Genomic DNA, 19,275 nt, shown 5'->3' on the forward strand with positions numbered 1-19,275 from the left:
TCTATTTTTAGCAGCCATTATATCTCTAAAGGTTAACAATTTATAGAGCAAATGTTTTAACTACTGTATACTTTTTCTACTTTGTACTCCCCATTTGTAATATTTGCAAAAGGGTAATATCTACAAAAAAATTCTTTCACTCTCCCAACCCCACATCTTAATCAAAAGTGTTTCCTCCTCTCTTGTCTCTGACCTAATTGGGGACATGTGGGAATTCCAGACAGGGTATGTACACACTTTAGATGGGATACTTGACTTTGAGTATAAAGACAAGTAAAAGATGAGCTCATTCTTAATTCAGGTATGTCCCAGTGCCTCAAAAGTTATTTGACAAACTGTACTTACTGAAAATCTAAAAAAGATGAGACATTCAAAGATGCTCTAACAGTGTTAGGCCTGTAACAGCTGAACAGCAAGAAAGCCATGTAACTCTGCTGTGACAGTCATCACTGACTGGCATTGAAAGTTAGACACCAATCCTGTGGTTACTGATAAACAAGTTTAAACCAAGAGTGGTGGCACACACCTGTAATCCTAGCACTCAGGAGGCTGAGGCAGGAGGATCACCATGAGTTCAAAGCCAGCCAGGACTACATGGTGAGTTGAAGGCCAGCCTGAATTACAGAGTGAGATTCTGTTTCAAAAACAAAACAAAACAAACAAAACCAATTTAACTGAAGTGGTGTCACTAAATTAAAAAACTGAAAATACACTTTAACAGTAATTTACACTGAAGGAATTATGGTTCTGGGGTATTCTATATAAACAGAGATTATAAATAGAAGAATTTGCAAATTAGTATGCTAAAGAAATTCCTACAGATATAATTTTGATGAGATATACCACCTACATTTTGCCAACAATATTTCCCTAAAAATTAGCAACTCTATAGTTATATTTCATGTTAAAATACTACTGACTGGGCCGGGGATTTAGCTCAGTGGTTTTGCCACCTGCTGCGCAAGCACAAGGATCGGAGTTCGATCCCCAGTACCAAAAAAAAATACTACTGACTTTCAGGGGAAATAATTATATTGGTTGATTGTGACATATGCCAGTTGTGAAAATTCAGACAAACTAGTTGACAAATTCCCAAAATAGCTAATTTAAGTCTTTTTTGTCAAAACAGAGGAACGTAAAGACCTAGCCTGAGCCTGCAATTCATGAATTAAAAGTTTTCTCTCAGGCAGAGTAAGTGGTGAAGTGGGCCTAAGCACTGCATTATCTTATAAAAATGCCACTGATTTCCTCACAGAGCTAACCTAATTGTAAGCGATAAACCTAACAATATGCCAAGCGATAATACAAACCCCAGCATGAGTACTTCCGTACAACTCGAGGTTAGTGTAAAACCAGCCCGAACCTAACCAACACCTAAGACCAGTGCTAGCCCTGCAGCTCACCCTAACCTAACCCTGGCTCCTGGTGGCGGGCTGCCCTTTCCCTCCAGCCTCCCTGTCCGTGCTGGCCCCAACCGCACATGCAGACCCCTCCTTACCCGCTGCACCGCACACTTCCGCTGCACCACACACTCCCGCTGCTCAGCATGAGGGACGCCTAGGGCAGGCTTGGGGAAGGTGAGGCCTGGGGTTGGTGAGGCCGGCAGGTGCTCACGCCTCAACTGCCCAGAGGAGGAGGCTGAGGTCATGGTAGGAGGCGCCTCACCTGCTGAGGACAGAGACGAAGCAGCGCTCTCTGCTGGACACAAAACATGGCCAATTGCCGCTCTGGTCAGCAGGCGGAAGGATCCAGAGAGCAGGGTGTGCAGCGGTCGGGTCGTTGGAGGGGGCGGAGCCTGGCTACAGGAGAAGGGTTGTGGCCAGGCACTTCAGCTGTGGACGTCCTGGGGCTGAGTCATGGGAGGGGCGTGGCTGGGCCACAGCCAGGGTGGGCCTGGGTTCATGAAGAGGAGGGGCATAGCCCAGGAGCACCAGGATTGGGCCCAACAGGGCGGGTTATGGGAGGGAGCAGAGCTAGGGCACCTTAGCTGTGGGTGTCCTTGAGCTTTAGTGAGAGGGGCGGGGCCTGGGTTCTGGAGGAGGAGGGGTGTGGCAGGGTGCGTCCGGATTGGGCACAGCAGGGCAGGTCACGGGAGAAGGAACCTCTCAAGTGTGGGCACCCTGGGGCCAGTCACAGTAGTGGCCAGCTCTGATCCAGTGGGAACGCCCTACCAGCCTGGTCTTCTCAGCCCTTTTGTCCCACTGGATAGAGGGTACGCAGGAGTCCAGCTCAACAGGGCAACTGACACGAGAAGGTTGCTGACAACAGATGCTGACTCCACAGCATTGCCAGCCAGAGGTCACAGAATCTTGCACGTGATAACCCAACCCGGAACCCTTGCTGTGCACCCCCAACTACAGTACCCAGAATTCTTGGCCTTACAGCCCACACCCAGGACTACAGTACCCAGAAGACTGCCTGCCCCAATCATAGAACTACACTACCCAGAATCCTTGGTGTGACCCCCCCCCAGACTACATTATCCAGATTATGCATACCCCTACATGGGCCCAAGCCTTAGCACATCCCCTACCCTGGTACCCATAATCCTCCCTGTGACGCTCTCTCCCAGAAACTGTGTGCCTCAACCACAGAACTACAGTACCCAGAAACGTCAGCGTGTCACCACCACCCATCATAGTTCATCATGGTAACCTCCCTAGGACACCTCTTTGCCCATGACTGTGGTACCAGGAAGGCGCCCAGAAGGATCAAAGTACTTGCTGTAGTCAGTGGTTTGCAAAGGAATAGATTTAATCCAGGGCACACATAATTTATAGGATTATTTTATAATATTCACCCCAAAAGTCAAATGCAGAAGAGTTCAAGAGATCTGTCCGTGTGCTGGAAACCTAAAGAATCCAGCCAAGTCTTAAAGCCTGCAAAGTCCAGCCAAAGGCCTACAGCCCACAGAAATGTCCTCCATGAGTCTGCATCAAGGATCTGCACTGGGAAGCCCCAAAGGCCCGTGGTGGATTTCAGAAAGTCTGTGCTGGCTGGGTAAAGGATCTGTGCCAGAAGGCTAAGGGATCTACACTGGACCCAGGAAGCGACACTCAAGGCGAAGACCAGAGCTCTCCTAAAGAGAACAGCAGCCATCCCCAGTGACAGTGAGGACCACAGCTCCTTCTCTGACGAAAACAGCCATGTTCTTATCAAGAAAACCAGCCGCAGCAAGCCACTCTAGGAAAACCAATATCATGCATCTTCCCCTCCAATTCTCCTTTTGTGCCATTGGCAACAATCCTCAAGTGGGTCTTCCACACCCAGAACCACACTGACTCAGTTCAGCTGGGCATTCCACTTAAATTGACCTTGACCATTAGTCAACCCACCACAGTAACCAAACACCTCTGCATGCACACGCCTGTACTACAGTAGCCTTAAGTATCATTGTGACACACACACCCCTTCCAGGATACCAGACAATTCCACATCTGGGACTGCAGTACCCAGAAGCCCCCCCCCCCCAACAGGACCCAGAATCCTCTGGGTGCTCTGCAAGGCCTAGGTACCCAGAATGATTCCCAAGGACTCTGCTACCCAAAATCCTCACTGTAACCCATACAAGTACTACAATACCCAGAAGCCTCAGCGTGTCCGTCCTGGAGAAATATGATACCCAGAACCTTCCACAGCCCACAAGATTTCAAAACACAAAATCTTTAGTGTACCCTCTTAAGGAAAAAGGTACCCTGAATCTTCGGCAGTTTTCCTCATGAACTAATGTACCCATATTCCTTACTGAGACACAGCCCGGGACTATGGTACACAAAATCCTTGGTGTGTTTTCAGGGCCTCCAAAATGGAATACAATATCCTGAATCCTCAGCGTGCCCCTATGGGATTACAGTATCCAGAACTTTTGGCATGACCCTTCCCCAGGACTACATTACCCAGAATCCTTGGTGTGGTCCATGACTATAGTAAACAGGATCCTCAGCCAGTCCCTGCAGATTCATTGCCCAGGATGTAATGATGGCCCTCCGCTAGTGTTTATAATACACCTAGGCCTCAATGAGATACTGTAGGGAGTCTAAGATTCTTTGGTCCAGTGGGGAGGTCCTTTTCTAGGCCCTGGTTTCTATAATTTTAGGAGTGTTATGGATACATTGAGAACGTTTGCCATTTCTGTGATGCAGATAAAAAATTTCCCCAGTGTCTTTGGATTTTGGTTTTGTTTTTATTTGTTGCTTGGTGCTGGGGATGGAACTCAGAACCTTGCGCTTCCCACACAGGCGCGGCGCCACTGAGCTACAGCCTGGCCCTCTCCCAATATCTTTGGACTTTGGTCTAACTATTTTGCTATGCAAAACTTAATTTTCAGCCTGATGTGGTGCCTGTAATCTCAGCACTTCGGAGGCTAAGGGAGTAGATTCACCACAAGTTAGAATCCTACCTGAGCTACATAAATGAGTTCAAAGTCAGCCAGATCTACATAGCAAGACCCTGTCTCAAAAAAAAAAAAAAAAAAAAAAACCAGTTTCATGTATTTTATAGTTCTGTATTTTAAGTCACAGGACAACATTTCCCTTAATTCTTTCTTCTACAGATTTTTGTGACGTTATTCTTTCAGTTCTTGATTTTTGTATGGTTATATATAATGGCAGAGCAAGTCTAATTTTAGCTTTTTCCTAGTGTCTATCAATATCCCAAAGCACAGTCATTACCTTCTGATTTGTGGTTTTATTAATGACGTAAATACACTGCAATAAAGTATGTAATAGACAATTTACATGTTTGCTTTCATTTATATTTGGACATAGTCTTGATATCCAATTCAGGCTGTCCTTGAACCCACCGTGTACCCCAGGCTGGCCTTGAAATCACAATGATCCTCCTACCTCAGTATCTCAAGTGCTGGGATTATAGGCATGTGCCACCATGCCCAACTCTAGGACATTTTAAACATGTTTATCTATTGGTTCACCAACACCATCATAATCTTTTCATTATGGAGGATTTATAATATATTTTAGGGCTAGCTGGACCACATTGACTTTATATTTCAGGATTTTATTGGCAACATTTACTATTTGATGTTTCTTTATAAACTGCTATGGTTTCAACATCCATACCACAATTCATATTGAAATTTAATTTCCTTTATGAAATATTAAATATTTGGGGGGGGGAGTCTTTAAAAGGTGGTTAAATCATGAATGGAGTAATTCAACCATACATTAATGGCTTACTGAGTCATCTGTACAGTGGAACTCTTAGAAAAGCCAGTTTGGCCCAGTGTTTGTAAGCACCTCTGCCTCGGGACTCTGCAGAGTAGCCCCCCAAGGAAGATGGTGGTCCCCTGGTCCCCTCACCAAGTGGGGCCCCTTGACCTTGGACCTCCAGAACCTCAGGCTGAACAAACCTTTATTCATTACAAATTATCCAGTCTGACATACACAGCTATAGTAACAGAAAATAGCTTAACTCATTGAGCATATAAATAGACTTCTTTATCTCTAGAAAATAATTAAATCTATTGACTATTGTTGGAATCACATTAAAATCATAATTTTATAGCACGACAGTTTAAATAATCCTATTCTTTCATATGTAAGAACATTTAATATCATCTCATAGTTTGTATATGTTAGGAGTGAAGAAGAAAGTATCCTTATGAGGAGTTTAAATAACAGCTCTACATAAATTATGTAAATTCAGTCACACAATGTCAAATCCCTGGGGACAATTATCAAGAATATGATCACCTGGATATTCCCAGATACTTGAAATTGTATATACACAACATGAAGTTTATGAGTGGTATTTTTAACTGTGCCTTGACAAGAACATCACCTGCAGAGACACCCCAGACATAAATGTTTAATGAATGTTTTATACCTTATTCTACATGACACAGTTGCTAACTGAAATCACAGTAAGAAAAATTTGTAACTAAATCATGTTATGATTTTCCATCCCAATCTCACGCTGAATTCTGTATTAAAGCTTCAGCCAAAACAACTGAGCACAGAGCAAACAGCTAGCCATATGTACAGTAGACAGGAATGGAAACACTGACATTGCTAGAACTGGATAGCGCTGTGATGCATTAAGGTCTTGGGCAGCTTGCGGCCATGCATGGATTGTGTCCTCTCTGCTCCTGGTCCTCCAGCTCTTAGCAGGGTCAATGCTCACCCTGCCTCCCCTGGGAAGCCCTCCCTCCTCACGCAATGTACTTTGTACCCCATCTCTGTGCTGTCCTCTATCCCAATAACATGGTCTACTTTATTCAAAATACCTAATGTCAAAGTGTCTTTTTGGGCAGAGGGGCACTTTGATCTCTTTTTTCTCCTACAGAATAATAAGGTCCATGAAGTCAAGAAAGGACATGAAGTCTGAAAGAAAGCCCTTCAGTATGAACATATTTCCTTCTTATGCCTACCACCAGCTCCACTTCCTTCAGTATGTCCAGGCCCCTTCTAGACAGAGGATGCTAAGGGAACCCAGAGATGCACCTTAGGACCAATGCAGCCTGGTGTAGAATGGGTTCCAACACTGGAAGCCCCCTTATGACAGTATTTCCAGGCTGAGCTCTTTAAGACTGATACTGGCCATCAGCTCTGGATGACTGGAGGAGATACTGTTGCCATTAATGTGCCTCCAGAGAATTTTTCTAAGAATTCCTGTGTTAGGACCACTGGCCAGACTAGCCAGGGATGTCCACAGAGTGGAAATGAGTGTCTGAGGCCCCTTCAATCAGATCCTCTTACCTCCCTGAGGAATGAAGGACGAGTGCTGGGATTACAGACATGCACCAACATGCTGGCATGAGCCAATTTTTTTGTATTACATTAACAGGGAGACAAGAATGTGTGTCTGTTCTAACCCAGTTTGACTTGAGTCCTTATAAAGAGACACCAGTGGAGAACATGTGAAAGGCCGTGTGAGGGTATGGCTGGGAGTCAGCTGTCTGCAAGTCAGAGAGAGAGGGCTCAGGAGAAATTTTACAGTCAGCTTTTGCTTGGATTTTACCCCTCAGACCTTTAAATTTTTAAAGCCAAATCTTTAATCTTTTGTCAGAATTAACAAACTAATACACTATATTTTGTTGGACTATGTTTTATTTTTTCCTCTAAGGTTTTACAATGTAAATCCTTAATTTACCACAATATCCTTGGAGTAGTATTTAACTGATAAAACATAATACAATTTCAATGTATTTTTTCAATTATTAACCCTACTTCTATTCAAATCAAACTCAAACCCTAACCCAAACCATAACCCTAACTCAAATTCTCAAATTTACTTGCCCTAGCCCTTAATTCTCATTCTCAAACTTACTTTAAACCTCAAACCCTAGTCCTCTTCACAAAAGTAAACATATCAATCATGTTGGCTTCATAAAACTAAATTTTCTACTGTCTGACTAAACCTATTTTGACATCAAAAAGACAAGCCACATACTGGATAACTTCTCTAAAAAACACATATCTGAGAACACATTTGTACTCAAAATACACAAATCATTCTTAGTGTCTATCAAACCAACCAAAAATATGTACCAGACCAAAGAAAATATAATGATGGGGGTAGTTCAGGGTATAAGTCAATAGTGTTCCTGTACACTAATCATGAACCCCCTTAGAAATCAAGAAATAACACCAGTCATGATAACTTTAAAAAAAAAAAAAAAAAACCTTGAAATTGGCAAAAAAAAAGAAAAAAAGAAGAAGAAGTAAAAATCTTCTACAACAAGACTATGGCTCTTTGGAAAAAAAGAGATTGAAAAAGAAACTATAAACTGAAAAGATATACCTTATTTCTGGATAGGCAGAAATAATATTGTCAAAATGATAACACTTCACAAATGGTATACATGTATAATGCAAATTCTAATCAATATACCATGAGTATTATTCTCAGAACTATACATCACACTCCTTTAACCTAAAAGGAATTTGTAGAGTCTAGAGACACTAAAGCATCCCTGAGCAACAAAAGCAAAGCAGGAGGCATTACAATCCCAGAATTAAAGTTATATGACAAAAGTACAGTAATGAAAATATCAAAACAGACATATTAATCAGCACAATAGAATTCAGAATGAAGAAATGCTTTCAGGCACTTTCACCCACTTGATTTTGGATAAAAAGGATCCAAACAATACCCTGGAGGAAAGACAGCCTCTTCAACAAACGAAGCTGGGAAAACTGGTGGTCCCAATGCAGAAGGCTAAATCCAAACCCATATCTCACACATGTATTAAAATCAATTTAAACACAAACATGCTTAAGATCTCAGCCATTAAGAAAATGCAACTGACAACCACAGTGAGATTCCCTTAGTACAGCACCTATCATCAATATAATTTAAAGTAACAAGTACTGGCCCTTATACATAGTGCAGTTTGTGTTAAAAAAAAATAGTTTGCCATATCCTCAAAAAGTTGAGTATACATTTGCTATACTGCTTCATATTTCCATTCCTAGGTAGCTATCTGTAAGAACTGAAGACATGCATTCAAACAAAAATGGATATGTTCCTTACATCTGTCAAGGCCATGCCAATGATGAACTGTCCCATAGTGAGTTCCAGAAAAAGAAAAGTGATTCTGAAAGGCAAAGGAATTTTTCTTCCAGGCAGGGCAGATGGTGAAAGTGAAGTGGGCCTATAAAAACTCCATTGATTGGGCTGGGCATTTAGCTCAGTGGTTCTGCCACCTGCCTCGCAAGTGCAAGGTCCTGAGTTCGATGCCCAGTATAAAAAAAAAAACCTACATTGATTTTCTGACAGAGCATTAACCTGACTTAATTGTAAATGATAAATGTTACAATACACTGAATCCTAGCCCTAACCCTGTGTCAAGCATAACACAACCTCCAACATTAACACTTACTTACAAACTTTACATTAACATAAAACTAACCCTAACCCTACCTTAACCCCTTTGAGACAGAGGCCACTCTATGGATATTACATTCAGAAGCCACTCTGTGAATATTAAGTCTGTATTAGAGGCCACTGTGTGGACATTAATATTAGGGATACACTGTTTAGGATCACAATATAATAGACCCTATGTTGGTTTGGCACTAGTATCAGAGGCCACTGTGTGAACTGTACTTTAGCACCGCAGGCTGCAGTGGACATATCACATCACTTACTCCAGGCCACAATGTGTACATTAACTTGTCGGGAGCAATGCTACATAATTTAGGGAAAAATCATTTGATTAGGCCTAGTTCTCCTGCCTACAGGCCAGCTATGGCATTTCCAGACAGGATTCCACCTTGGCCACCGGTCACAATTGAGACCTCAATGATTCCGTGAGGCTGTGATGCTCCAGGGCAAGACCACACCTGCGGGAGACACCCTGGGAGGAACCAAATCTTCACCGGCATAGTTCCTCATTGATCTAGGAATTCTGCCACTCCCATTATCTGTTACATTTGTTTCTCCCTATGTACTGAATAAAAGGTGCAGCAAGCTCAGGGGCTTTTGTCTTTGCTGCTCTCAGCACTGATCAGGCCTAAAGCTCAGCTTCTCCAAGTCTCATTTTCTCTACTTTCCTGGATAAGTTAATTCACCTTGTGCTGCTGTGGCTTGCAGGAGACCAGGACTTACTGCAGAGGTTCTAGTAACGTCCCCTTTCCCTGTTCCCTACATTAACTCAAGGGTCTTGTGCCTTGGGTATCCAGTGAGAAGAGTGGTCATTGTGAATGACTCCTACTGCATGAAGCCCTTCCTCTGCTGAGTTCTTTGGAAACCCACCCCTCCACCCCACACTCAGGACACAGACAGGAAGCTCTGCACTCATGGCTACTCAGCAGACACAGGTACCTCATGGCTGTCAATTCTGAGGGTGAGATGTGAGGCTCTGTCCTCTATGGAATCAGGCCTCTGGCACCTCCATGGCTGCATCAGTTGGGAGCACATGCCCTCTGGTGGCCCCAGGGTCTCAGTGAAGTAGTCTATTAGTGATTAAAAAGAATACATTCAGGCCAGGGATTTAGCTCAGTGGTGCTGCACCTGCCTCACAAGCACAAGGATCATTCCTTTTTGTTTATGGACATACAGGAAGAAAGGCTTGGTTATATTCGGCAGTCTTAAAGCTAAGACTAGAGTTAAAGCTTTTTTGATTTGTTTAAATGTATTTTTTCTTGGTTAGCTTTTCAGAGGAGGGGCTCCCCCCTCCAGTGGCTTTATATAAGCCCTTGGCCATATATGAGAAGTTAGGGATGGCTTCCTCAGGAAGGGGATATTGGTGGACTTGAACTGGAATTGTCCTTGGTTTTACTTCTATAGTTAAGTTATCAGTGTTTTATTTATAGCCAGCTTAGGTGGATTATCTTTAGCATATACTCTGGGAATCTTATGTACCAGCCAATACAGTCTGTTTGTTCCTGGCTGTGGTGGCTTATCTGAATACAGTGTCCATTTTTTGGCCTGTGGGATGGTGAAGGTTAATACCATGGCCTCTGGGTGAGTCAAATTTAGTCATTTTTCCTTTCAGCACAAAGGTAATTTGGGCCTGTAATTTATGGAGCAAGTCTCTTCCCAACAGGGGAACTAGGCAGTTTGGAAGATACAGGAACTTAAATTGGACCTCTTTTTCCCCTGTGACACACCTCTTAGGCTGAAAAAATGGCCTCTTTTCTGGAATCCCAGTGGCGCCAACAATAGTCACATGATTCTTAGATAATAGCCCAATGGGTTCTGTTACTACTGAATGTTCAGCTCCATTGTTTACCATAAAGTCCATCAATTGGCCCCCTAGTTTTATAATTCTCATTATTTTCCCCATCATTTTCTGGACACTCATTTTTCCAGGGTCCTCTTTTTTTACATTGTGTACATAGTTTCTGTGGATTTATGGGTCTTGCCTGATTTGGCCTCCTTTTTGGCTTTGCCTGTGTCCTCATCCTTTTGTAACTCCTATTCCTTTTTCCATGTGCTAACAGATCTGGTTTTGGGGGCATTTTGTTGTTGTTGTAGGACTGCATAACTCTGTAATCATAAAACTCCCCTAGCCCCAACTGTGATTGAATGTGAGTAAATAGATAAAGATGCTTCTTAGTTCCAGGACACTAGATAAGATCCATATCAGCCATAATTATCCAACTCTTTGTTCCGGACACCACTATCTACAGAACAATCTACAAAGCATCTGCTGACTATCAGTACATGTCAGGCTAATTAACATACAAATGTAAGACCACTAACCTTTGTTCCTTCTTCTGTAAATTTCGCCTGTTAACTTCCCTGCAAGCCCCTATAAAAAGAGCCTCGGCCTCTGGATTGATGGCCTCTCTAAACTACTTTGCTTTGGGAGTGCCGTCTGGCCAGACTAAGGTCTGTTTTACTTTCCAACTTGTCCGGTGTGTTCCTTCCTGGGTGTTCTTTGCTGCAGTCAGCTCCTCGGAGCGTTTGGTAAGGCCCTTGGTCTTACAGTTGTTGATTTTTTTTTTTTGGCTTTTGTTCAGCTCAGGCCACAAGTGTCTTACAATAAGCTTCCAAATAGCACTGTAGCCAAGTAGGTCAGACCTGGACTATATTCAGCCATGAGTCCATATAGAGAAACTAAGATGTTCCTAGTTGTCCTTTATCTACGGTCATCATCTAATGTAAACATCCAATTGTTTTTCTGTTTATTGTTTCTTTGGCCAGCCACCCAATATCAAAGGAAGGTCAATCAATTTCATACAGGGTTTTATAACTCTGGGGAGTTAGCTTTACTCCATAATTTCCCATGTACCATTCTTAAAGTTTTTAAACATATATTTTGGGTGGGTTTTGATATTTTTCCTCCCATTTTTATAAGACTATGATGTGAATCACTCTCATTATTTTTGTTTTTGGTCAATTAAATCAGCCTCTCTTAAGGTAGTTTTTAGAATAATCAGCTCGGGTCTCTACTAAACATACAACATACAACAAGCAAACATAAACTACACCCACTGATATACATAAGCTTTTTCTCTGATATGCATAAGTTTTTTAGTCCTGTCACTGTCTCTATTTTTATATTTCTAGCAGGACAAAACTTTTATCATACACAAAATCCTCTCATATCAAAAGTATATCTTATTCTTATAGTCTTCTTAATATATTTTTCTCCATCCCATTTATTATAAACTTTTTATAGCAAACTTAACTTTAGCTGCTTGAATTTAAAGGGTCCTTTTTTCTGTTTTAGATTACTACTTTTTAACTTGACTGGCTGTCAATAGCGCTTTTAAGCTATTTTGAATCAGTGTTCTTATCTTAAACCATCAGAGAGCAGAGCAAAGAGCAAGTTAACCCTATACTTACAGTTCGAAAAATTGCAATGTACAAGAAATGTTTTAAGCACACCAATTAAACAAAAACACTAATTTAAATTGGAAATCAAAAGTACATTTACCAATTAGCTAGTTTGTAATCTGATTTTCTCCTGTAAAATTTTCCTAAGCTGGCAAGACACAGAAGCAGCTCCTGGACTTTGGCCATGCAGCCCCAGGCTGGGGCTCTTCCAGCTTCCAGATGCCTACAGCCAATGTTAGGGTGGTGAAGGGGAGCAAATGCTAATCTTGGAGCTCCTGAAGCCAGGAGAAGGCGACCTCATGCTGGCCTGTGTTTTTTGTTTTTCCCCAAGGAGCACACAGTTTGCAGCCACCTGTATTGGGGCTCTAGCCTGGCATGTGATCCTTATGCTCAGGTCCTGAAAACTCTCAGCATGCCACTTTGAATGCCTGTCACGGCTGAACCTCTGCCGCCTTTGTTGCTCCACCCATCACCTCAGCTCCTTCCTCCAGGCTTGCTTTTATCTCAGGCCCTGCCACAGCCTGCACAGCTGAAGGGTCCACGGAGGAAGAATGGTGGGGGATGAAGAAAAGACAAAGAGATGTAAAAAGCTGGGGCCAGGTAGAGGCTTCCTCCTGATGGGAGAAAAGGTCTTCCTGGGAACTGCAGCACATTTATTTATAGCAGTAGTGGTAAGGGAAGTTCAAAGGGAGGTTAAAGGGGCTGGTCTATAACCAGAACTGGGAGAGTAGCTCAGGTCTGTAGGACATCATGCTTTGATGGTGAGAGACCTAAGTTAGCTTAGGAGACTCCATTTTGTTTGAACTGCCCCAGTCCTGATGGGAAAACTATACTCTATGTGAACTCTGAAGGGGGGGGGGGGATCTTATCTCACATTTGTACTCCTGTGTGATGTCTCAACACACCAGATGTTCTTATCTCCTGCCTATACTCCTGCTTTTAATTGATGTTTAGACAAACAAACACAAGGACACATATGGAACCCACCCATCTTAAATAACAGGATGTGTGTTTACATTTTATAAGGGCTGGTTTTACCTTATGTATCTGGTAACCCAGAGGTGCTAACCATGCATTCTTTCTTGCTTCTGTAGATACACTTACTGCAGGGCTACGGAGGGGGTAGGAAGAAAGGTTTTTCTTCATAAAAACTCACCAAAAGTTCAGTCTGGGGCCAGTCTCCTTGCAGGGGATTTGGTCCCGGCTGGAAATAAAGTTCTCTGTGGACTTTACATTGTGTGGTGACTTGGGTGATTATCACTGTCGGGGACTTAGGCCCAACAATGGTTTTATGGGGAATGGATGGGGAAGAAGGCATGTCTACAGTGTGGTGCTCCCCAGTAAGCCCCTTGGCCATCCAGCAGGCTTGGCCTATAAGCTGCCCATTATAGTATCCCAGGCCCATATAGTTTACTCATTTACATGTACTCATGTATCTCTTTATTCCCAGTTCTTTTTCCCATTTGGGTGTGGGTTTCATTTGACTTTCTTGAGTCTGACAATCAGTACACCTGAGTGTGGGTTTTGTCTGACTCCCCCTGAGTCTGACTATTCTACACACTCCATCTGTGATTCACTCTTGCTAAAGGCCACCTCGCCATTCCACCTGGGGTTGTACGTTTTGTCTGACTTAATCCACATTAGATTACTGGGTACACCCTGGGAGGTGATCGGGCTTCCCTTCTGTACTAACAGGATGGGTCTTCCCCTGGGCCCCAAAACCTTACCACAATCTTGTGGCATGCTGTTGTTCCAGAATCATCCTGAACCCCAACAAGTTCCATTGTGCTGGCTGGGGTTGGGGGAGGGCTGCAGGAGGGCCTAATTCCTCTCCAAGCTGAAGTCTCACTCGGTGGCACTAGAGGTCTCAGGATTCCTGCAAAGGAGACAACAACTCTGTCATCTCCAGTCCCTTCGTGGTCACTAGAAATGTTGCAGAATTTCAAGAGACAGGAAAGACCAATGGGAATCCTAAGGATTTCAGGTTTTAGGTGAATATAAGCTTACAGAAAAGTTTCAGTTTTATACATTTGGTCAAAAGGGACCCCCCACCCCATTTTCATCACATCTTTCTAGTGATATGAAACTGGAGTGGGTGGGCAAGTGAGGTTACAGAAGCAAACCAAAACCAAGTTAGTCACATCTCATATGATGACAGTTTTGTTCTTTGTGAGTCTTGTGAAAACAAGGCATCATGAACTTTGTTTATAAAACATAGTTGCCAATCTTATCTGTAACAGAACAAGGAGTTGCAGCTACAAAGGAGAGGGGAGTGATGTGGGGGGGACTGCCCAAGGCTGGGAAGAACTTGTTTTTCTTTAAATCTTGTTTCACTGCCACTGGAGCAGGAGCCAGGCATCCTTCTCTCTTGGCTGTAGGGGTCCAGTGCCTATGAACCAAATCCTCAGGAACAACTTCTCTAGGCTGCCACCATTCTGGAACATGGTGCTGTGGGCTCTCTTCTCAAACCAAAGTCATTCACTTTTGCAATTTTGAGGCTGCAAAGGGTGGAGTCCTGTTGTTTCTTGTGATGCCCTCAGGCCATTTTTTTCTATTCTGTTCCTTCTCCAGGTCTCTTCTGCTCTGTCATTGGAGGCTGCAACTTTACTGGAGCTTCCTTTCTGGCCAAACTCAAAACATTTTAAATGTGCTCTTTGCTTCGATTCTCAACATAAATCTGGCTAAAAAGCCCCCAACAGAGGCCATGCCACCACCTCAACATAAGACTGCTTTGAAATTTCTTCTGCCAGATTAATTAGTCTATTGCCCTTAATCTCAGTCTCAGGCAAAGTCTCTGGACATGAGCAAAATGCAGACCAACTTTCTGCCATAGCATAACACACATTGTCTGGAGTCCAGCAGCCAATACACTCCTTTCCAGCAGAAACCTGAGCCTGGTGTTAACCAGCTTTGTGATCTTCTGAGCTCTGACCAGAATCTCCCATATAGTACAGCCTAAGGCATTCTAGCTCTACCTTTTCAGCCAGCATCTCCAAATCTTTCCTAACTACTCCCCTTCCCACAAGCCAGTTCCAAAGGCTCTTGAGCCAGATGGCCAGGTAACGTCACGGCAATGGCCCACTTCTCTAGTAACAAATCCTGTTAGTTACTTTTCTCTCATTACAGAGACAAAATACCTAACACCCCAAGTTAAAGGGAAAAGGTTTATTTAGCTCAAATTTTTGTGTTTCTTTTTTGTTATTGGGGATCGAACTCAGGACCTTGCTCCTACAAGGCAGGTGGCAGAACCACTGAGCTAAATCCCTGGTTTTAGCTCACAGTTTGTAGGGGTTTCAGTCCATAATCAGCTGGCTCCAAGGCAGAGTGGCACATGGCAGAGGAGTGTCACAGAGAAACAGTTCACAGCACCCACATGGTGGCAACAGTAACAAAGGAACATTAACAACATCTTTTTGCCCCATTTCTTATCCAGACTACAGGGATTAGGGTGGTACCAAATCAATCAGTGTACTGGTTAAGTAATCACACACCCTTAATCCCAGTATCACACACTGTAGATTCAGCCACCTCTGAAAAAGCCACCTATGAACACATGCGACTTTGGGGAAACATCTAGACCTAAACCGTAACAGTGAGGTACAAACATTCTGAAACAATAGCTCATTGTATGTGCAGGCAAGTTTAAAATATTCTTTGTTAAATAACTCACTCTCCTCCAAAATATACTGAATAAGTCAATGTAAAAATCAATAGTCACTGTGATGAATGACTGTTATGTCATACAAAATGTAGGACCATTGACTAATAACCCTTACTAACCCTAAGTAAATGAGGCCAAAAACCATCTCTGGCAGCCTGAGAGCTCAGAACTTCCTTAGCCTTTTCCCCCAACTCACCCAAGTGATAATCCCATGTCTACTACTTCCTCCTGGAAGGAGTCTGTCCATGCCCTGAGTGTCCTCACTTTACTTTCTTCCATTCCACTGACTACATACTATACATCTAAGCTCTGGGAACAAAGAATCTGTTTATTCCCAGAAGAGGGTACAGTACTCTTCTAGAGGCCACTGGCAGCCTGGATTCTAACAAATTTACATCAGGGCTGTAAATAGAAGACCTCCTACAGCCTGAGCACTGCTACTACAATGGCCATTATCAAAAAGTTGAAAGATAAGTGTTCCAGAGAACATGCATATGGAAGGAAAAAAAGGAACTCTGGTACACTGCTGATAAAAATATATAACAGAGCCGTTTTTGGAAAATAGTGCAAAGGTTCTTCAAAAAACCAAAAATGGAACTACCATATGATCCAGCAATCACAATTATTGATAGAAATGGCCACACCTGATGTTCACTGTAGTACTAGTCACAGAAGCCAAGATATGAAAACAGCTGAAGTGCCTTTTAGATGAGGCTATACCAGGAAGTTGAAACCTCACACTTCAGGCTGCTTTAGGACAGGGGCTATTTGCTAGAAACTCTGAGACCACAAAAATGGCAGCTGTGGACACCTGGTGTTATGAGTACTGAAACCCAGGGAAAGGTAGGAGGGTGGCTAAGGACATACTGCCTATGGTTAGGTCACCAGGGGGGAAGCTCAACCCAAAGACCTGGTTAGATGTCTATGCCTAGGGAAGACAAAGGAGAGACAGACTTCTTCACAAAGAATTAAGTGGTTCTCCTCTGCTTTTTTTTCTCAAGTGAAATCTTCACAAACAGAAAAATTCTTTAAAAGATGCCTTCTAAAACTTGGAGAAAAAAATGACAAAATACTGTATCACCTGTAGCATGAGGAACAAAGAGTTGATAATATTGTGGAGAGGGAGAAATGGTCTTTGGGAATTTGGGGAGAGGTCATTTTAGGACTTTATAGCCAGATCTAGGAAAAACTAGATGGAGGAGGGGTACACAAGACACAATACCCTGGGTTTGAGATCCTTCTTCCTAAACATTAAGAAAGCTCAGGGGGACCCTAACCCTAAATCCTAACCCTAACCTGGGGGTAGGGAGCAACTGAGAACCCTGTGGACCATGGCTCCTCTAAGGAAGGAACCGCATACATGGAGTTGGGATTCTCTCTTGAGGATCTTGTCAGTCCTCAACAGAAATCTCAGGAGGCTAGGGGAAGGGAGTCATCTAGAGAAGCCTCCAGCGGGGCCAGAGAAGGGGACACAGGAAGGAGGCAGGGGACCGGGTCCCCCACAGCCGACGGCACCGAGGCTGAGCTGCCCAGAGACTAGGACCTGCAGACTCCATAGTGGACCACCAGGAGGCCTGATAGCACAGTTCTACAAAGCCATTTCCCTGTGCCAGGATGCCGGGTGCATGCTCACAATTTCCAGGATCACCTGCGTCCTTCCTGTGGCTCTCCCATCCCTGCCAGTCACAGGACAAGAGAAGCAGAAGAACAACCAAGCAAAGCAAGAGTTGGGGCATGGACTCCAAGATGAAGAGGCTCCACCTAAAGGCCCATGAGACTGAACTCCTGCCCATCCCCTCTGGCTGTGTGCCTGACAGGACAGTCCTCACCTCAGTGCTTCTGATCGGACAGCCTTCAAGATCCACCTTCCCACTCAGGCCCTGAGCAAGGGATGGCACTGACTCGTGGCGAATGTGGCCAGAATAGCTGGTACTTGGCTGCAGCTGGTAGGGGAAGTGGTGCTGAGGCTTGAATCCAGGGCTTCTATCTGCCCATGTTTAAGGCAGGATTTCCTACAACTGGGGAGACCTAGCTCCCCAGGAAGACATTTGCATTTATCCTTGTACTGTATACAGGGCACATCAATTTATGAATTATATACAGATATACCATTCACAAACAGAAAGACTATATTGACAACTGTTTTTAAATTTCACTTAACATTTCTCGTCTCTGGTATTATGAAGAGGAAGGCTGAGCTCTGAAATGGGAAGCAACACCCTAAGGTAGCAATGCCAATACAAAAAATATGAAGCACAAGTGTAATTTTACATTTTCTAGTATTCACATTTAAAAGTTGAAACCGGTGAAATTGACTATACTAACTTTATCCAATATATCAAAAATATTGTTATGCTGTGATCAATGTAAAATTACTAATGAAGTGTATTTTTGATGTTACATCTTCAAAACTCACACTATTATAAACCTTCCAGCACATCTAAGTTCAGAGCAGCCATATACCAGCTTTAAGGGCTATGATTTCTCTGACCTCAGAGAGGTGAGAGGTGAGGGAATACATTTCTTTCCATATTTGTCTTCAGGCCCATGGAGGAAGAGACAGTACCTGAGAGCAGGCAGCTACCACCAGAAGTAGATCTGCTTCCCACCTGTAATGTTGAACAAAGCCCCACTCACTAACACAGGGAGATCAAATAGGGGATAAAGAGGCAAGAAAGTTAGAAACTCATATATGGTCAGAAAGGGATTGGTCCCTCGAGGAAATCAGTACCCAAAAAAAGAGGCAACAGAATTGTGGCTAAACAAATCTGTATTTGGCACCCTCTGGTCCAGTGGCCTAGACAGGCATCAGAGAAATAGGTGGATGACCAGAACACCTGGATCCATACTCTCCTCACTTTCAAAGAATTCCTTTGATTTTTTTCGTGTACCCTTGTTACATGACTCACTTCTCTATTGGATCAATTTTGGCTAAGCATGTATACTTATAATCCTATAGGTTGATCATAATTTGACCCACATTGTAATTTTACTGTATAAATTACCCCTGACAAAGGGCCTTGGAGGTCACCCACATAGGACCCCTCCTGGAAATCCGGGAGCTATTCTTCCCGTTTTTTGGTACTAGCGATCAAACTTGGGACCTTGCATTTGCGAGGCAGGTGGCGGCACCACTGAGCTAAATCCCTGGCCCACTTCCCTGTATTTCTAATAAAATCCTCCTTTCGCTATTGGTTTGACTTCATTCTTCAATGTTATGAGACCATGAATTTGGCACATTTGACATCTAACAGGTTGGGAGTTATATTTTTTCAATAACAAAAGGAACCCACGTCTGATGATCTGTCCACAGCCTTGATCTCCAGAGTTTAAATGTTGAGGGATATAAAGGATAATTTATTTCG

Source organism: Heterocephalus glaber, unplaced genomic scaffold (genome assembly GCF_053883595.1).
Source record: "Heterocephalus glaber isolate CG9 unplaced genomic scaffold, H.glaber_assembly_v1.0 deba00001509, whole genome shotgun sequence".
Lineage (NCBI taxonomy): Eukaryota > Metazoa > Chordata > Mammalia > Rodentia > Bathyergidae > Heterocephalus > Heterocephalus glaber.